The sequence below is a fragment of the Carettochelys insculpta genome, chromosome 1, assembly GCF_033958435.1.
Source record: "Carettochelys insculpta isolate YL-2023 chromosome 1, ASM3395843v1, whole genome shotgun sequence".
Classification (NCBI taxonomy): domain Eukaryota; kingdom Metazoa; phylum Chordata; order Testudines; family Carettochelyidae; genus Carettochelys; species Carettochelys insculpta.
In genome coordinates, this window is record NC_134137.1 from 342,088,091 (window position 1) to 342,107,078 (window position 18,988).

Below are 18,988 nucleotides of genomic sequence, written 5' to 3' on the forward strand. Positions count from 1 at the left end.
CAACCTAGGTTTTCTCATCCAATCACAGCTCCCCTGTGCAGGGAGAGATGCATTCTGCTTTTTTTTTTCACATTGATATAAAGTTCCAACTGCCCCCACCCAAACCTCAAACCCAAATCTTCTCCTCAGCTTTAAGCCCGGGCACAATTTTCCTGAGATACTGCTCTGTCATGTCTCTGAGCACAGAGAGCGTATGCTGGGCTCGTTTTGCTAAAGTCACTGGAGTTGATAGTTTTGTTTATCTTCTGTTTGTCTTCATTATTTCATCTGTGCTTGGCCCTACATGACCATTACAATGCTTCCTCACGAAAGAACAGCAAAGCTTTCAGCTGGGTCATCTCATCTGCCTCAAGTTCCTTCTTTGAGGACCTCAGCAGGAGACTCTCTCTCCAAACAGTTTCACTCTGCTGTCACTGCCATTGACTCTGACCCTCAGTAATCTGAGGTGCTGTTTCTGTCTCCTTAACTGGCCCACCTGGGAGCACCTCCACTTGCACGGGGACACTGGGTCTCATTGACTCATAGGTGTCAGCCGCCTGTCACACTCCCATTTCTTTGAATCAGTGATCCTTTTGTCCAGCCAGATTTTTTTTAACAGCATCCACTCAAGCCCTTTGAAATATAACCAGCTATATTTTTAGATTCTGGCCACACACCTACTATTCATATGCTTGACTCACAGTTTTACTCTCTTCCTCTTTCCCTGCATAACCCACCTACAGACTGCTGTTGAGCAGTGATCTGCAGTACAGAACTGCATTGCAGAGTCCGCCTTCAGGAGCTCCAAGGTTTCATTTAATTTTAGCTCAGGAACTGACCCATGGATTGTTAGGGCAGCTTTCATGCACTAATATTATGCTATCTGCATTGCAGGATTTAAGTTTTTTATTTCTGGTTGTGAAATGGACAACTGTGTAGTATTGCCAGCGCCCTGACTACATGGTAGATTATTTTATTCCCTGCCAAGGGAACCTTTATAAAGCAGAATATGAGTTTCCAGTGTGTTTCTTTGTGAGGAAGGAAAGAAAAACTATGCATCTAACATGACTGTACTTATCTGACAATTTTTGTTTATCTTCTCTTTATGTTCATTATTTCAACTGTGCTTGATCATTGTATATGACCATTAAAATATGTTCTAGCCCTAATTAACCCTAATTAAATTAGGTGGTGACCCACACTTTATTGTTTATAACTGCGATGTCTGACTCACTTGACATTGTTAAATCCATATTAAAATTCATTCAGCATTCAAAATGACTACACTCCTGTTCATTCACTTACGTGCGTGCACACACACACACACTAAATTCCCCTAAATTATTTTGTGTGATTTTAAATCATCTTTATTGTACTTTTGGAGGGAGATAAATGTCTCCATGATACACTCCCCAGATATAGTAAAGTAGTCCTTAATCTAGCAAAAAAATGCCATGAAAATGAACTCATCAGAGCTCAAACTGGAAATAAGATGCACATTTTACAGAGTGAGGGTACATAACTGTGGGAAAGGAGTATCAAAGTATGTGATACTTTCTCCATCATCAGTATCAGAGGGGTAGCCGTCTTATTCTGTGTCTGTGAAAACAAGAAGTCCTGTGGTGCCTTATAGATTAAAATGAGGAAGAAGGGTGCTTTCAAAAGTTTGGTTACCTTTCCAATGAACACCATCAATGGCCAGTTTAGCTTTTGAAATCAGCTCTTCCAGAATCAAGATCCTAGGTGAGCATGCAAATGAGGTGTAGGGTATTTAAATCTGTGCCTCATTTGCATCTTTGATCGGCCACATTTGCATGGCCCTTCCAAAAGGGAGGGGCAATGGAGCTACAGCCTTACTGTGCATTAACCCAGGATAAATAGAATGGAGAGCCAGGCAGGCAAGCTGTAAACAATTCAGCCCAGCTGTAACATTTTTATATGAAACCTAATTTTGAAAGCATAATGCAAAATCTTCAGTAATCAAAACATTTGAATGTGCTGAACACAAACTCTGTTCAAACATAGTTCAATCTCATTTCACATAACCTGGTGAAAGAAATCAAACTCCAAAATTAAATGTGGCATTTCATTCTTATATCACTCTGTTGAAAGCTTAGTGGTTTTCTCCCACTAGTGGAACCCATAGTAGGGATGGCTCTGGAACCACACAGCCCTAGTAGAAAGTCTAGGATGCAGTTGTCTTATTGATATTTCCACTGTAGAAAAAGACATATGGCCATGAGTTTACCCATGTACTAACTTCAGTATGCTGCCTCTCAGCGCAGCACCAACTGTGCTAGTTAGTGGGCAGAGGGATGGAACCAAGGGCATAACCCTTCTGAAGAATCCAGTACCAGTAGCACCACTAGTCATGAGAATCATAGAATCCTAGGGCTGGAAGAGACCTCAGGAGGTCATTGAGTCCAGCCCACTCCCCAAAGTAGGATCAACCCCAACTAACTCATCCCAGCCAGGACTTTGTCAAGCTGGCACTTAAAAACCTCTAGGGATGGAGATTCCACCACCTCTCTGGGTAACCCATTCCAGTGCTTCACCACCCTCCTAGTGAAACAGTTTTTCCTAATATCCACTCCAGATCTCCCCCACCGTAGCTTGAGACCATTGCTCCTTTTTGTGCCACCTGTCACTACCGAGAACAGCCTCTCTCCATCCTCTTTAGAACCCCCTTCAGGAAGTTGAAGGCTGCTATCAGATCACCCCTCACTCTTCTCTTCTACAAACTAAATAAGCCCAAAGCCTTCAGCTTCTTCTTATAGGTCTTGTGCTCCAGCCCCCTAATCATTTTGGTTGCTCTCTGCTGGACCATCTCCAATGAATCCACATCTTTTGTATACTGAGGTGCCCAGAATAGGACACAAGCCTCCTGATGTGGCCTTAACAGTGCCGAATAAAGGGGAATAATAACTTCTCTAGATCTGCTAGAAGTGCTCCTCCTTATGCAACCCAATATGCTATATGTGTTACAAGGGCATACTCTACTCATATCCAGCTTCTCATCCACTGTAATCCCCAGGTCTTGTTCTGCTGTACTGCTACTTAGCCAGTTGGTCCCCAGCCTGTAACAATATTTGAGATTCTTCTGTCCTAAGCACAACACTTTGCATTTGTACTTGTTGAACCTCATCAGATTTCTTTTGGCTCAATCCTCAAATTTGTCTGTGAGCAAGCTATTGCTCAGGGAAATACAATGCCTGCCATTGGGACCCATCTCTGTATGATCACACAACAGGAGTTTGAATGCTTCACAGCTTAGATGGTCTTATCTGACTACGTTTTACTGTGGAAAAGACACTTGTCATGTGAATTGCAGCAGTGCAAATGGTGACATGAATTACCTTTCTGCCAGAAAACTATGTGCTCAAGGTGTTGCATAGATCCAGAAAAAATGGCTGATTTTCTGCCTTCTCGCACCTCTTGCTGGCTCACCTTTTCCCTTTCTGCTCCATACTTTTTGTTTTCTTCACCCCTCAACCCCCACCACCTGACGGGAATTGTTTTTTTTTTCCCCTGCCCCAATCCTAATTTCAAAGCAGATAACCAGAGGGGATGGCAATTCCTTGTGATTCTGGACAGAAGACAGAACAAACATTTGGGATAACTTTCCTCCCATTAAACTTGTCTCTGAGGGATGGGGGTGAAGCACTGATTTTTGGGAGTCAAGGAGAGGCCTGCAGGAGGAGGTATCTAAGAATCCTGAGCCATGTTAGAAGACAGCTTCCTCTATTTGGTTCTCCTAAATCTTCACACCAGTGTTTCCAGAACTGCCCGTCACTCAGAGGTATGCTCATTTTTGGGGGGATATGGGTGTGTGTGTGTGAATAACTCTATCAGTGTGCTGCTTGTGTTGCTAGAGTTCATAAGGAGCTTTATTTCTCCCTTTTGCCAATTCCCTCCCAGTGGAACTACTCTGCCTGAATCAGGGTCCTCAGGATTAGGTTTTTGTCACCCGGGACTCAGGTGAACACCCACACACAGCCAGAGCTCAACTGAAAGAACTGGTTAATCAGCACTTACAAGCTGACACCTCATGTGTCCTTGTACTCAGTGGGCTGGGTTGCACACCAGTACCAAGCAGTGGAAATGTTGCAAGGATCACATGCAGGAATCAGAACAGAAAACAGGAGCCCAGCTAGGGAGTTTTATGGATAATAGTAATTTTGTTTATGGGTAAATGAATATTTCCAGAGTGTATAATAGAAACTGATTGTTCGTGGCTCTGGGTGGTATTCCCTGAGGGAGACTCACAATGCATTAGTTAGTTTCAGAATTTGGGTTTCACTAGGTGACACATTACTGGAATTGGTCTGATACTCGCCGTGGTGGTTGGAGAAAGGCTTGGATTCATTCGGAGCTGAACCAGAGATTTCCCACCAGGCAGTGTCTCCCTGCTTTTTGCATTCCACAGTTCATTGCAATATTAGCTTTGCAAATGTTGGCGTTGTCTTCTTTTCTATCTGTGATCAGACGAGTGTAGGGGTGTTTCCTTAATTGAATCACACTTCTTGGTGGAATTTAGTTGTGTCTCCCCCTGCCAGTTTCAGTGTTTGCCTTTTGGTTCCAACAGAGGCCCCAGGTGGAACTGGGTGTTGTCTTTCAAGAGTATGATGCCCTGGTCACCCAAGAACACAGAGCTGGTAGGTATCAGCAGGGAAATGTAGCTGCTATGAGTAACTCCTACTCCATGTTTGTGTAGCTTAGGAACCTGAGGTGGCAGCTGCTATTTGTGTTTTGCTCCTCTTGTCATTATTTGCAATCTGCTCCACCAGCCTCATCCACTTCAACAACTGCCTCGTCCCCACCTCCCCTTCCTTCCACACACCCACAGTCCCCTCCAGTCCTCACAGGAGTGGTATTTGTGACAGACTGGATAGGGAGCTTAGGTATCTAACTCAGTCTTTGGAGATCCCATTGTTATTCCTGGGATTTTTCAAGGCACCTAAAAGTTAAATGCTGTGATGTTCAGCATTGCAATGCCTGAATACCTTACTGCACTTCCCCTTATTCACTACAGCAGGGTCACTCTTCCACCTTAGGTTGGATGCAAAGCTCGGGTCTCATCCTTTATCTATCAAAGATGGTGGCTTCAGTTGCTCGGTCTTTGGTGCAAACAGGGCAGTTTTACTAATTACAGTGAAGACTCTTGGTGCAGAATCTGAGACCTGAGACCTTCCTTCCTGTCAATAGGGGCAATTAAAAAAAGATAAGTGAGGGAGGATAGTGGAAAAATTTTTTTTTCTGAGAAAAGCAAAAATAAAGATACTGCATCTGTTATACCAGAATGAATCAGCAGCTGTTTTAATTGTAAACAAGATTATTTCATGAAGTAAATTATCATCCTGATGCAGAGTCATATTTAACTGCATGTGCACAACTGTTATTTTTGAGGTCCAATGACAAGATATGATTAAAAAGAGAGAAAAAATATTTTTGACTTTGTACCATGCATAGAATACCTGATTAACACAAACAAAGGGCTTAGAACAGGGGTTGGCAACCTGTGGCTTTGGAGCTGCATGACACTCTTTAAGGAGTCACTTGTGGCTCTGGGCACTGCCAATGCTGACTCCTCTTGCAACTCCCTGTGCTGCTGCTGCTGAAATAATGGAACTAAATTTAATTGGTTTAACAGCTGGCAGGGTGCCTGGAGGGATACAGCCATTAAACCAATTAAATTTAGTTCCATTATTTCAGTGCAGCAGGGCAGGGAGCTGCAGGTGGGGAAGTGAGCAGGAGAGCTGGGGGGAGGAGCCGATTAGAAGAAGAAGGTGGGGGGAGAGGAGCAGCATGCACACACAGCTGGAAGAAATCGCAGGTTGAGGCAGGGTAATCCTGTATTTGGGGCTGAGGGGTTTAATCCTGGGGATGGGAGTGGGGCAGGTTTTGGGCTTATAGAGGTTAAACCTGGGGATGGGGGTGGTGAAAGTAACTTAAACTTTCTAACTGGTACAATCCATTGTGTGTGCGCTGTTCTTTAAATAGGGGTTACAAAAGGTACGGTTTGGCTTTATTTATTAAGGACCGTCTCGTATTCACATACATTGCTGTTCTTGAAGTATTGATTTTGGAACTGCATTTGAAAAAGTGGCTCTTCTCACTATTTTGGTAGCAGACCCCTGGCTTGTGGTGTCAGGGAACTGGCACTTTCACAGTCTATAAGGTCAGAATTTTCAAGAGAGTACCTGAAGTTAGACACCTGAGGTGCGTCTATATGTGCAAAAATCTTCGAAAAATGAGGCCCTTTTTCGAAAGAGCGGGAGGAGCGTCTACACTCATAAACCCATCTTTCAAAAGAAAATCAAAAGTACAGAGCTCAGAAATCAAAATCCAAACCCTGATCCCGTATCAGGAAGATCTCTCCCTTTCGAAATAATAAATCGAAAGAGTACACATGTAGACGCTCCACAGCCCACTCTTTCGAAATAGAGGTCTGCCATGGCACCAATCAGCTGGAGTGCGGGGCTGCTCCAGCCGGCAGCAGTGGGACTTTATGGTCCCTGCGTTCGGCTGCTTTAAAGCCGCACACACACAGAAAACCCGTGGCAGGAAGCTGAGAGCGTGTGCACGAGCTCCAGCTGCATGCTCCAGACATGGCCAGCAGCCAGTCCCCCCGCGAGCCCCACGGCATCCTCTCCAAGCCCTCTCCAGCCTCCCAGGGCTCCCAGGGGGAGAAAAAAAAATGAGCTCCCTCTTGGACGGAGCGGGAGCTCCGGGACCTCCTCGGCCTCTGGCAGGATGAGGAGGTCCTGTGCCACATGGGCATCAAGCGGCGCAATGCCACAGCCTTTGGCCTCCTGGCAATGGACCTCCACACCAGGGGCCACCTGGAGCATACCTCAGACCAGGTACACTCCAAAGTAAAAGAGCTCCAGCAGGGATATGCCCAGGCCAGGGACCAGGCCGGATGCTCCGGGGCAGGTCCAGCGACCTGCCCCTTCTACGGGAGCTCTGGAGCATCCTGGGGCCCCAGGAGAGTTCCCCCACCGCAGCCTTCCTGGAAACCTCCGGGGAGGAGCTGCAGCCGGCAGAGGCGGAGGAGCAGCCCAGATTGGGGACCCCGGAGGGCGAGGGGACCACCGAGTGGTTGAGCAAGGAGGGGGAGTTGACCATCCTTATCCCCTCCCGCTCCTCCAGCCAGGTGACCGAGGGCCAGACATCTCCGGACGTCGCCGGGAGACGCTCTGGTACATACAGGGAGGGGAGCACACCTACTCCAAGGGTGGGGACGACGCAATGGCTAGGCACCCGCACATGGGACTGGTGGTCTCAGGCTGTACAAAGGCCAGCCCCCACATGGGATGTGGCCAGGGTGAGGGCTGGTTGCATGCAGGTGTCCTGGTGTCAGAATGCAGGGGCGAGCCAGTGGCAGATCTCCTCGAAGGTCTGCCTTGACATGCGGAAGTTCCACAGCCACCTTTCCTCACCCCACTCCCGTAGCACCACACGCTCTCACCAGTCGGTGCTGTTGGGATGGGTCCAGAAGTGTTGGGGCACCTGGGGAGGTGCCCGGCAGTGGCTGGAGGGGGAAGCCCCACGGCCCTGGGGGGACCTGGCAGCCACCCGATGAGCTCAGGTGTAGCTGCGGTGAGGGAACAACAGCACTGCCAGCGGGGCATCCATAATGAGGGCATCTACCTGCAGGAGCCGTCGCTGGGCTTCCATGGGCATGAGTGGGCTCTGGCGGGCAGGAACAGGCTGGGCAGCATTCAGCTTGTGTGGCGGGGAGGGCGGAGGGAGAGGCCCTTTGAAGGAAGTGGCTGGCTGCAGCCCCGGAAGGGCTTGTCGGCCATGGGATGCCATCCGCGGTGTTTCCTGCCTCCTTTCTTTCGAAAGGGAGCTTGGATCCTTGTGGGTGCTCTCTTTTGAAAGACCTCAACAGCACTTCGGAAGAGCGGATCAGAACGCCGATCTGAAAGATGGCGGCGGGTGCTCTCTTGTGATGGCCGCTTTTTCGAAAGCCAAACTTTGATTTTTTCCCTTTCGAAAGGGCGCTTACGTGTAGATGCAGCTCTGAAGAAAGGACCTGATTTTCAAAAGTGCCAAAACTTTTGACTTCAGGTGTTTTGTCACAATTTTCCAACCTAGAAAACTGTGACACTCATATCTGCTTCCCAAGTGAGGTGTGACAATTCAGCAGTTAATGTTTATACAGTGAAAATCTTCCAGTGTCTGGAAGACAAGTGATTCCTTAACAATTATTCCTTGAAAAGCTCTTTTATACATTGGCAACTATGTTATAGCCCAAGAATTTCCCTGTGAAACAGGAACAGCTCCACTGGGCTAAAGGCTGCTGTGGGCCAATGGAGAAATACAAAGTGAATGATGCCTGCCAAACAGTGTGTTTTCTAACAATTGGTGTCTGCAACAACAGCAAAAAAATCATTTGAGTGAGTGTATAGATGCCATTAAAATTACAGAACCCTCGGAGGCTTTACCGGAAATAACGAAGGCGGAACCAGAATTTTATAAATCTGGTTTAGTGAGTTGTGAATGTGTCATGATGACCCATAATGTGTCAAAGAGAAGTGAGCTAGCAAAGAAGGAGGTTCTTTTGACAGAATAATACAAAGAGAGGTAGATATTCAGGTTAGAAGAACACTACCTTTTGTTCAGAACAGGAATATATATTTTAAATAATTGCTCTAGAGTAATATATTTACTACAAGTTTAGAATTCACCATGATAAAGATATGCGCTGAATCTTGGGTTAAAGTCTTAATATTTTCAACATTATATAATTTAACATTTCTCTCTATCAATCATGAGCTTTTCTTTAATTTGGGTAAGGAAAACAAGAAACTTGACAAGATAGCCTTTGCATTTACGTATGAGCATGGGTAACAGTTTGGGGAATCTGTACAACCTATGAACTCTGGTTGATGCTGTGAAACTTTTATTGCAAACGCCTTTGTGTGGATCATCATGTGATGATAAAGGCAGCCTCATGTCCCTCCAAGACTATCTACACTGCTGAGTCATCATGTCCCTCCAAGCCCAGATACCCTGGTGAGTCATTAGAATTTTATGGCCACCTGATCATGTGGCAGCACTGTGGGAAAATGAGCTACCTCCAGCCTCAGAGAACCGGTTTTCTCTTACCTCACTGCAGAAGGCTTGTATTTAGGTTGTGGAAAATCTCTAGACTCAGGACAAAGTTTTTTTTGCTAGTCTTTAAAAAGCACAGGCTGGGTGAGTGTTTTACACTCACTACACATTGGTGCTTGTCTGCTGAGCACTCCTCAAACATCAGGTTTCATCCCCTTCTCCTATTCCACAGCCATCTGAACGTAGGCAACAAAGAAATTCTAATTCGGAGACAATTGACATGGATCTCCATTTTAAGGGTTGAGAATGAATTTCCCAGCAAGTCAGAGAAGGCAGGACTTGGGGAGGTTTTTTTTGCCATCCTCTGCAGTGTGGCACACGTCACTTTTTTGGTGTCGCTCATCACATCAATTACCTGTTCTTGCAGGGGCTTTGGTACATCTTAGTCCTTTTCTTTATCGTCCAAGGGCACACAATGGTTTAGGAGGTTAATCTACTGGGCTCGGTACAGAGTAAAGGGGTGGAGATTGTTGGCCTGTAAGGTGAAGATCAGACCGATCTTGTGGTTGCTCCTGGGCTTGACCCCTGTTACAATGATGATATCATCATGCTACTTTCTACAGTTTGAACTTTTGATATTCTCTGGTTTAATTATGCAGATTATTCCAGCTCCTTTGTTTCTGGCTCTTTGTGCATCTATCCTTACTTCCCTCCTTCCCTATCATTTCTAAATCTGTTCTCCATTTCTTAGTCTTTCCATGCAGCTAATATCCTGATAATCTAACCACCTCCCGCTCAAAGAATTGCTATAAAATATCCGTCCAAAAATATCCCACAAAGGGGAATGAGGAAGATTTGTGGAATTAATATGAAGTTTGGAGCCTATACCATTGTTCACTCTGCTTGGCTACATCTACACTAGCCCAAACACATATTCAGCACCTGATTAGCGTGCCGGCAGCCATGGCTCTTTGAAATTGCTGCATCTCGCTGCCACGCGGCTCATCCAGACAAGGCTCCGTGATGAAAGGACCCTGGGAACTATCAGCAGATAGAAATAAGGGGATTTTGAATTTGGTGGGGCCCTTTCAAAAAGGACCCCTGTCTGGACGAGCTGCACGGCAGTGAGCTGCGGCAATTTCGAAGAGCTGTGACTGCCGGCATGCTAATCAGGTGCCAGATATGTATTTCAGTGCCTCATTAGTAATCTTTGAAATGGCCATTTGCATGGCCATTTCGAAGATTTGGGCTAGTGTATACGTAGCCCTTGTGTTATATCCCCTCCCTCCACCCTTTCTATCACTGTCACTCTACATTTTCTATTATAATGAGATCCTATTCTCAGCAGATCCTAAGAAAATGAATCATAATAATTCTAGGAGTTAGACTCAAAACTAAAGAAGTCAACATCTGGCTTTAGATTAGTTTCTGTACCTAGGTAGCCCCTTATATTTTTGTTGCCCCCCCACCCACAAAAAAAAAGTCTAGGACAGCCTGGCCATGTCTATATGAGAAGCTTCTGTCAACAGAAGTTACTGTCAAAAATAATTTCCCAGAAAAACTTCTGTTGACAGACTGCATATACACATAAATCAGATCGAAAGAGCAATCTGCCCATCCCTCTCTCAACAGAATGTCTGATTGGAAGCTCTGCAAACAGGATTGCACAGTGAACTGGGAGCCCTCTCTGTTGACAAAAGGGCTCTGGAGCATCTTTGTGGCTGTTCTGATGACAGAACACTGTTGAGAGAAGCATTATATCTGAATGAGGAGAAGTATAATGCTTCTGGTGGATGTGCTGGGTTTTGCTGACCAACTGTTGACAAAGAGCATTTGCCGTGTACATGCTCGGTGTTTTTTTTCGGGCAAAAGCCTGGTTTTGCCCAGAAAAGCCACTCATGTAGATGTGGTCCCTGGGTTTCCAGGACAGGAGAATGGGACTAGCCTTCTTGAACAGAGGCTCATGAAAGGCAAGGGACTCCTTTTTTTTGTTGCAGTGAGGCATAAGATTAGGTTAAGGTTGACTCCAGTCTTGGACCTGCTCTGCAGCCAGCTGGAAACTACAAAAAACTCTTATATGGAGTCCTGTGCGGTGGTAATTTGGGACCTGAGCAACTAAAGGGCTGGGGAAGGTGTCTCTTAGCCTTGAGCTGAGTAGGCTTTGGAAAACTCAGACTGGGGTTAGTAAATGGCTTTGGCTGTAGTTCTGTGAAACATGCTTACACTTACACATTAACTCTGAGGGCCAAGTAAGTCCTGTTGAATCCCCTGAAAATGAACTAGGCATTTTGGAGCTTGTGAAATGTAAAGCAGATTTGCGTCTCAGGGACACTTGCTGGTGTGGCAGTCTCACAAACGTTTGGGCTGCTTAACACAACTAGCTGGACATGTTGTCTTAGAAATATGGCCCCCTTTAAAAAATTGCAACTGGAATGAACACTGTTTACATGGATAGATTAAAATAATGTCACGGTCATCTAGAAAATTCTGCTGTAACCTGCTTGAATTTACAATTAGGTTTTTCTATATCTCCATGAAAACTTCATTAAGTGTTGCTAATCAATAAATCACCATCTTGGAAAATGATGTTAGGGACCGCAAATCGTTTAATCTGCCTGTGTGACCCTCCTATGTTTCAGTACATTCTGTTCAAAATCATTCACTTTTTCAATCACAGACTTCCTTATGTTTAGTATTATCCTTCAATATTAATCAAAAATGAGGAGCTGTGCTGCAGGTCTACTGCGTAAAAGATACGGCTGGAATTTGTGCCACATTAGGGGGAAGTGCACAGTATCATGAGCATATTCTACGATGGTGAGTATGTACGGGAGTTCCTTATATTGTGTTTCTGGCTACATTAAAAAGTCTTAAATAATCAGTAAATGCACACTAAAGAGTAGAACCTTGGAACAACTTGCCCAGTGATTATGATTACTTAAAAATTACTCATAATACTTGTACTTAGCTTTCAAAACTACAGGAAATGTCCCCCATTGTGTCTTATAGTCCTGCTGTGGGAGTTTGAGCCTCGGAACCCAAATCACAGTGAGAGGCGAGGGAGTACCATGTCGGTACTAAATAGGAGAGGATGAGATGGCACACACACTGCAAGTGGTACTATACAGAAAGTCTTATTTTTCATGCAAAGAACGTATCCTGTGCCCGCTATGTCAGATCCATGGGCATTCCTGGTGCGTAACTCGGAGAGAGGGTGGCATCAATAATAGGCTGAAAATGGGCAAGAATTCTCTAAAAAGAAGTATTGGAAATCCCATCACTTGGATCATTTCGAACTTGACAAAGCACTAAGGAGTAGAGGCCAGCGCACATGCCTAAATTTCTATCAGGATAGAGTGACTGGCCTAATGGAGCTTTTATACAGACTCACATTCACAGTTCACCCACAATCTAAGTGGATGAATAAGTAACTGAAATTGTAGCTAGATTTTTTATTAGAATAGGATGTTCTTACCATTTTATGTTTATTATTTTTAGTTTCACAAAGGTCATTCATTTAAAAATTGTTAAAGATCAGTGTGCTATGTTAGAAGAGTTAACATCTCAGAAGACAGAAACCAGCTGCTTGTGTGGTGCCTGCAATCTGATAGACGTAGATGGTTAACTCTAGCAGCATGTATTAAAATTTTCTTAATTGTATCGTCAAGATGTTGTAAATGTTTTGTACAAATTGAAACAAAAATAGCAGATATGCTGAAAACCAGCCACTGAATGATGTCTGATAGTGGCTTTCAAAATTTTGCTTTCCAGTTCCCTTACATCATGTTGACGATACGTGCTATTGTGATACTTTATGATCCTCCGTCAGCACTGTCAAAGGAATACAAACTTATGATGTAGCCTCACACCATTGGGAAAATAAATATTTTACCTATATGAATTAATATGCTGATATTTATTGGTAGTCATCCCAAGTAAAATCGTATAGTACCTGAGAACATGTTATTGGGTCTCCATTGCTAATGCACTCAAAATGTTAAATGCCTGGGACATTGCTTATTGGTATTCTGTTTGGCAGAAGGAAAACGCTTTTCAAAATAAATTGGAATTTTTTCAAAATAAAAGGGAATAGGTTCAGGGGATAAAAAAAATCTTCATTTGGGCTATGTCCAACCCTTATTGAAGTTAATGGGAATCTTTTAATTGACTTCACTGGATTTTCAATCTTGCTTCAGTCACAAAACTCTTCACTCACTATCTTAACTCTTATTCTGCAGCTCTTCAGCTGAGGTAGCCATTACTATTATCTGGATGGGGGGGACATTGAAAGGCCCTGCCAGGAGAGCAATGCCCCTTTGCACCATGCATCACCGTTTCTCACCTGAACTGAACCAGGGGAAGTGAGGCTCTTCCACTAGTTATGATGAAGTGGAAAAATAAAACTAATTCACCTTTCAGCTGGAGTTATTTCAGTATTAATGAAGTTCGAGAAGCTTTTGCTGGTAAAATCATCATTCTCTGAAGCCATTACAATGGAAGCCATAATGAAAGTAGAACACAGAGGAAATTTTACTTCAACTTTGACCTATGGTGTTCATTTACATATTAGACAGCAGTTACAATAGAAAGATTATACATGGTGCAGTGAGAGTATTGGGGAAAAATAAGAGACCCACCCCAAATTTGCTCTCTATTCCTTTTATGTTCAACTGTAGTAAAAAAAAAAGTTACAAATGGAGAAATTTCAAATCTTTGGTATTTTGTTGTGCTAAGTAGGTGTAACTGTAGCCATGGGAGATAGTGGATATCACTCCTTGGCATGTAACCTTGACCCATGTCACGTGACTGAGGGTAGATCAAAGAAAGTCTGGTCTCGTATTGTCACTGCTGTGTTGCACCATTATTTCAAGAGGAAGTCAAACTGAAATGGATACAAAGTGCATATATTGTCCTTTGCAGGCCACCCTTTCAATCTGTCACAGCAACAAGACAAAGATAGCCCTTCACGAAGTAGAAGAGAAACTAGTGAGATGAACAAAGAAGTGGGAGTGTTGCACATTCCTCTCTGCATTTTGCCAAAATTCCTAAAGCTAATGGACTTGGCTTGATGGTCCTTCCTGGTCGAACAAAGATCATGTGCTGGTCAGTCTGCTGTTTGTGTACAAAAAGTGTCCACATAAAGAAAGGTCGTCCCCATGTGGGAAAATCTGTCCCAATAAGCCCCTTGAAGAATTAACTTAATTTAAAGTAACATGGGAGTTGCACATTGTAGTGAACACAGCAAACCAGAGCAAAAGGGGACAGAGGGAAGGAAAGAGGAAATAAGATGTTGATAAGCGAGATGGCACAAATAAGCCTGGGAATAGTTCAAGGACAGATAGCCCCATTTTTTCACCAAAACCATCTCCATTATTAGCCTTTTCCCCTCACATTCCTATGACTGAAGACAAAGGTAATGTTTTCAGGTAATTTTCAGTGGTGACTTGATTACTCAGCATCCCTAGCATGGCACCTGTTCACTTGCCTTCCTTTTTCTGGAACTGTTGAAGACAGGGTGTTCTTTAGTAGGTTTGAAACATTAATGCATTTGATCCTTATTTAGCTTGTTGTATTCAGTAATATGTTGCAAATCTCTCCAGTAAGACAGTAACCAGAGTAAATGTACGTAAATGTGACATTTATGAGCAACTAATTTAGCCGAAGAAAGGGGACGTGCTGTGAAATTGTCTCACTGGACTGTGCCACGTTACTGAAAAGTTTGGGAACCACTGCTTCAGAGGGCCAATCAGTTTTTACTATAAGCCTAATTTTTCCCAGGTCTGCCATACCCAAGAACAACAAGCACTAGAATGTCAACCACAAAACTGATATTTGAGGTCTTTGGTCTCATTAGACTTTATTTTAATGAGAGGTGCTAATCAGGGTCCAAAAAGTTATAACTGTTTTATCCAAAAAAGAGAAAGAGGAATAAAATAGTAGAAGCATCCTTCAGTCTAAGAAGACTATGGAATGCGCCCTTCGTAGTTCTGTTTGGCATCCTCATTTGCAGCGTCAGCTGTGACTGTGAAGACCCACACGAGAGTGACAGCCCTTGCTGCATCTGCTGCATATGTAATGGGTGTCTGGCAGGTCCTTGCTGTGCTTTCTGTGGGCTCGCTTCTCCTTTGCTAGCTGTCTGATCCTCAACTCACCCTTCTGAAGGCCCGTGTATAGTTCCTGCCTCCATCTGCTGTGATCGTCTGCCAGCTCATCCCAGCTATCTGGCTTGATGTCTACTTCCCTGAGGTCTCTCTATCTAACATCTTTGTAGCGCAGCTGGGGGTGTCCGGGAGGTCTTTTGCCAGAAGCTAGCTCACCATACAGGATGTCTTTTGGGATCCTTCCATCATTCATCCTGTGGACGTGGCCAAGCCAGCGGAGCCGCCACTGCCTGAGGAGGGTGTGCATAGCTGGGATTCCAGCTTGCTCAAGGATGGTAGTGTTGGACACTCTGTCCTTCCATGATATTCCAAGGCTGCGCCTGAGGCAGCGCAAGTGGAAGATGTTCAGCCTCTTTTCCTGGCGGGCATACAGGGTCCAAGTCTCGCTGCTGTAAAGGAGGGTGCTGAGGATGCAGGCTCTGTAGACTTGCATTTTGGTGTGAGTGTAGAGCTTGTTGTTGTTCCGCACTCTCTCGCCAAGTCTGGACAGAGTTGTGGCTGCTTTACCGATCCTCCTATTTAGCTCAGTATCCAAGGACAGGGTGTCAGTGATGGTGGACCCGAGGTAAATGATCTTGTGGACAACCTCTAAAGTATAATTGTCAATGGTGATTGATGGAGAATCAGCAACGTCCTGAGCAAGTACATTTGTGTTCTTTAGGTTGATGGAGAGCCCAAAGTCCTTGCATGCTTTGGAGAACTGATCCAGCAGCTTCTGAAGCTGGTCTTCTGTGTGTGACATGACAGAAGCGTCATCTGCCAACAGCATATCTGTGATGAGGACTTCCCTCACCTTAGACTTGTCTTTCAACCTTGCAAGATTAAACAGTTTCCCATCAGATCTTGTGTGCAAAAAGATGCCCTCTGTTGAAGATCCAAAGGCGTGTTTAAGGAGGAGTGTGAAGAAGATCCCGAACAGTGTCGGACCAAGCACACATCCTTGTTCGATGCCACTCCTGATTGTGAAGGCATCTGATAATGTGCCGTCGTATTGGACGGTTCCTCTCATGTCTTCGTGGAAAGACTGGGTCATCTTGAGTAACCGTGCCAGACAACCTATCTTGTGGAGCAGTTTGAACAGTCCATCCCTGCTGAGCAAGTCGAAGGACTTGGTTAGGTCGATGAAGGCAATATAGAGAGGCTTCCTCTGCTCCCTGCATTTCTCCTGCAGCTGCCTCAGAGAGAAGACCATGTCGGCGGTAGATCTCTCTGTGCGGAATCCGAACTGTGATTCAGGATACACCCTCTCAGCAATCTTCTGGAGTCTGCCGAGGATGACGTGAGCGAACAGTTTACCAGTGATGCTTAGGAGGGAGATTCCACAGTAACTGTTGAATTAATTTGTTCTTATACAAGGTTATGATGTCAGCATCATGCATGTCCTGTGGAACCTCTCCCTCTCTCCAGCACAGCCACAGTAGCTCATGTAGGGGTTCCAGGAGAGTGTCTGTGGCACACTTGATTACCTCTGGTGGTATACCATCCTGGCCAGGGGCCTTTCCTACTGCAATGTTGTCAATGGCTTTCTTCGGTTCATCCACAGTTGGTTCCTGGTCCAGTTCGTCCATTACTGGTAGGAGTTCGATGGCATTGAGGGCTGAGTCAACCACAATGTTCTCGCGTGAGTACAGCTCGGAGTAGTGCTCGACCCAGTGCTCCATCTGCTTGGCTTTGTCAGAGATGACTTCACCAGATTTGGATTTCAGAGGTGACATCTTGTTCTGGGTGGGTCTTAATGACTTCTTGAGGCCCTCGTATATTCCCCTGAGATTACCAAAGTCAGCACTGGTCTGGATGCTGCTGCATAGCTCGAGACAGTAGTTGTTGGCACAGCGCCTGGCCATCTGCGGTACTGTTTTTCTGGTTGCTCTGAGCGCTTGCAGGGTATCCTGGCTCGGTGAACGTTTGTACTCCAGGAGCGCAGTGCGCTTTTTTTGGATGGCTGGAATCATCTCATCGCAGTTAGCTTCGAAAAGGTCATTTGTGTTTCTAGCTCTTCTTCCAAGCACCGACAAGGCCATGTTGTACATTGTATCCCTCAGATGCTGCCATCTGGATGTCACATCAGCATCCCAGGGTTGCTGCGCAGATTCTCCTCGAGGGTCGCTCTGAACTTTTCAGCTCTCTCTTAGTTAGCCGTCTTTCTGGCGTCGATGTGGGGCCTTCCAGTTGGTTTAGAGCGGTGCAGCTTCTTGGGAATCACCTTGAGTTTGGAGTAAACTAACGAGTGATCTGTATCGCAGTCAGCACTATGATAGCTGCGTGTCAGAAGGACGTTTTTGAGGTTATCACGTCTAGCGATGACCACATCTAGTTGATGCCAGTGTTTTGAGTGTGGGTGTCTCCATGACACTCTGTGCTGTGGCTTGCTTTGGAAAAATGTGTTTGTGCTGCACAGATTGTGGTACGTGCAAAGTTCAAGAAGACGCTGACCATTTTCATTCATTTTTCCCACACCGAAGTGGCCTAAGCAGGAAGGCCACGAGTCACGATCGGCTCCAACTCTCGCACTGAAGTCACCCAGAATGTACAGGTGTATGCAAGCAGGTATTTGCGCTATGGCAGCACTAAGCACGTCATAAAACTTGTCTTTTACTTCCGGTGAGGCGTACAGGTTTGAGGCGTAAGCTCTGATCAGGTGGACAGGACTGGCACGAGTTTGAAGTATGACCTGAAGCAGTCTTTCTGATCCACCCATGACTAATTCCACCATTTGTAGAAGGGTGTTTCTGATGGCAAAGCCACCACCATGCTGCCTGGGTTCTTCTCGGGCTTTACCCTGCCAGAAAAAGGTGTAGTCCTTTTCCTTTAGAGATCCCGAATCTGCGAGACGTGTCTCTTGCAGAGCAGCAATATCAACTTGGAGCCTCTTCAGTTCCTCATTGATGACAGCGGTCTTTCGGGTGTCGCTGATGTCCTGAAGATCTTCAGTCAGACCTGTCAGCATGGTCCGTGCATTCCAGCAAGCAAGCTTAAAACTTTGATGGTTTCCTTTTCTTGTTGATTTTCTTATTGGTTTGCCTGGTGCTCAGATTTCAGGTCACTTGTCAGGTTTGGGAATCGTGAGCCTCGCTCACCCAGTGAGGCAGGTGAACTCTGGCCGCAGAGTACCCTATTGGCTGGGGGCTGCCCAGCTTGAGGTGGGCAGTGACTGTCCAGTGAGATGCAATGATCTCTCCCACTGTCGGAGGCAACCCCTGGCGCTCGTTATCTACGCCAATTGAGCAAGAGCTTATAAACGGTATCTGTTACCTCCCATGTTGGTTCAACGCTGTTAGCGATGCTGGAGTACCTCTCCAGGCGCAAGCTTGGGCAATTATTGGGACCCTGGGTTGCCCAGATGCCAGTGTTCCCCTCTCGGCTTTAATGATATAATCCATAGGAGGGGATAACCTCTACCTCTGGTACCAGCTCAGCTGCAGGAGTTGCTGGGTCAATGCAAGAAGTTGGCACAGAACCGCCTTAGGACTCCCCTCCAGATTTTTCTGTCAGGGTTTACTCCCTTAGCCTTGCTCCTTTCCAGGATAACCCACAAGGCAGTGGGGCATGGAGAAAGTGGGTACGGTCCCACTACCTCTTGCACCTCCCTGGCGCCACATGTCCTCAAAGCTCCCCGTGATGACCTCCTCGCCTCCCCAGGACCCTCCTCCCCACCCCTCTGCCTCTCATCAGCTACCATCACCCCCAGATCCTCCCTCCCGTCTCCTTTTCCTCCATCCACTCCCATGTCTCCCAACTGCACCACACTGCCCCCTATCAGTTCATGTTGCCCCCAGGTCCCCCTT